This window comes from Gracilinanus agilis, chromosome 3 (assembly GCF_016433145.1).
Source record: "Gracilinanus agilis isolate LMUSP501 chromosome 3, AgileGrace, whole genome shotgun sequence".
Lineage (NCBI taxonomy): Eukaryota > Metazoa > Chordata > Mammalia > Didelphimorphia > Didelphidae > Gracilinanus > Gracilinanus agilis.
This window is the reverse complement of record NC_058132.1, coordinates 245514221-245516720: the sequence shown is the minus strand read 5'-3', so window position 1 is coordinate 245516720 and position 2500 is coordinate 245514221. Positions and strand designations below refer to the sequence as shown.

Genomic DNA, 2500 nt, shown 5'->3' with positions numbered 1-2500 from the left:
TGAGTAATGCATTCGCTGTAAAAATAATGATTATAATGAATTAATCCATCTGATATGTGTATTATAAGGGTTTAAATATGTTGCTTTAAGAGATTTTCATAACCCTGTATGCCAGTTAAAAACAAACAGCAGCACGCAACGTTTTGCAGTCTGTTAAACAAATGAAGTCCTTTGATTTAAATAACATTTATTTTACATGACCAAACACAATAAATAACGTAATATACAAAGCTTTATAATTATTGCACATTTGTAAAATATTTTACAGTGAGTTCATACAGCCAGCAATCTTTAAAGCACGAAGACTTTATTTACAGTTTTTAATATAATAACCAGATCCGACGGACCCAACATAAAATGAATTTCTGTTAATTTTTACCAACCAGCGTTCTCATTGATCATTCCATTATATATATTTTGGGAAAAATGTAAACATTATTGCCAAAATTATCTTATATACATCCAATAAGTGATCTTAACAAATGATTTTAACAATCTAAAAAGGTAAAGCTGGTAAGAGTGCCATATTTTGGTTTATTTTCTTTAGCTTTAAATTATATATTAATAAAAATTTTAAATGTAAACTCAGTGATTAAGAGCTGGTATAATCAATATTTTTACATAAGTAGTCTTGTCTTGCTATTTTTTTTTTTACAGAATGAAAATTATGCGCATTAGGTAATTGCTATTTAAATCGAAAAGTTCTTTAAACATTTTATGAACATATTTTCCCAAGAATACATCCCAGGAGTTTCGAAGTATCTTTTTTCTTTTCAGAAATCTTTTCCATCTGACAAAAAACTACAATTTGTTTTTTCCTGAAAAAGTAAATCGTTTCGAAACAGTTTCCCGAAAGTCCATTATTAGCATATGAAAGCAAAAAATCCAGTGTCTTAAAAACAGGTCTTTCAGGACACTCGTTTTAAATAAATTGTGGAAAATTGTGCCAATGTGTGTGTATATCGATATGTGTGTGTATGTGTAGCTCTCTCTCTCTTACATATGTACATATTTAAGGGAAAGATCATATATATAAATGTACGTATATATATATATATATATTTCTGCCTACATATCGATATACACACACATAACCCACTCTCTGGGCCTAAACATGCAATAGCAAGTTATTTGAGGGCTTCAACTCTTCAGAAAATCTCATTATGTGAAGAGTGAAGTGGCTCTGTAGGGAGCATTATGGAAATATCTGGGTTTGATTTAATGAGGCTGTTCACATTGGTGGAATATCAACTTAACAGAGAAAAGTCTACCCAGGGCGTCCAAGTTACCAAAATGAAAATTGGCAATTGAGATGATAAGAACGTGGCTTTCTTCTGCAAAATCACTTCAGGTAACAGAGATAACATTAAATAACATACATTCTATGCACCAAGAACAATGTTTTATGTACCGAGTCTCTTATCTGTCTCTTCTAATGACTTCCCTTAGCGGGTTGTTAGTACTTGACAGCAGGTCTCTGTGCGGGGAACTTTTTTTCCAATTCCACATTCAAAGGAGGTCCATCAGAGAACATGATTGGCAATTTTCGTCATAATCTGCACATTATTAGCATCAAAATTGACATGGCAGTAACACTGGTGGTTTTTGATGTGCCTTTCTTCAAGTTCAAGGAAGTCCCTCCAGTAGCAGTGGTTTGGTATAGCAGGTCTCAGTTACCCAGTGGTGGCTTTTCAGAGGCAAAGGCTCAATAGACATGCGTGAGAAATAATGCTAAGAGCCAAGGGGGAGGGGAAAGGGAGAAAAGGAATAAAGGAAGGGGGGTAGGGGCAAAAAATTCAAACTTCAAAAAGTGTCCATAACGTAAATGCTTCGGGATAATATCACATACCCAGAGATTCAAGTATTTCCCAGATAGAGTAGAATATGGTGTTAGAAAGCTGGGCTTTAAAATGCCTCTTAAGATCCTATAGTAACCTGTCACCTGTCAATCTCTCACTTTCCCACATTTTACTGGCCCATCCGCAGCTACCTCATTAGATAACACTCTTTTGCATAAAATATGCAAGACATTTTCAATTCATTGGGACTGAAACTAAAGATAAGAAAAGATAAGAAAGAGAAGTAGGGGGAGAGGAGTAGAGGTCCACTGGTACCAATCTTCTCCATTTTCGCCTTGCTTTGCAAAAGCGGTAGAAATGCACCCATTATCTTCTACATCCCTCTTTCTCTGTCCTCCCTATGGACCCCTAAACAGGTAAACATTCAAAAACTCTGGCGCTCGCGCAGCCTCCACTTCCACTTTCACAATCTTTTTCCAAGCCTCCTCTCCTTTGCCTCTCTCTCTCTTCCTAGACTTAAGAAGGAGGGCTGACCTTCCCCTAAGAAACCCAAATTAAAAGAAAAATCGTAACCGTTGCCCCAACCCGAAACAAACTACAACCAAAAACAAGACTATGAGAATCTCTCTCTCTCTCTCTCTCTCTCTCTCTCTCTCTCTCTCTCTCTCTCTCTCTATCTCTCTCTCTCTCTCTCTCTCTCC

The 2500-nt window shown here is 35.9% G+C and overlaps 1 protein-coding gene across 1 annotated transcript in view; it reads right to left on the bottom strand.

Moving 5' to 3' along the window:
• Positions 1-2500, bottom strand: part of EVX2 (even-skipped homeobox 2) — an 8696-nt gene that overhangs the window by 1929 nt on the left and 4267 nt on the right. The gene's annotated exons all lie outside the window — the stretch shown is intronic.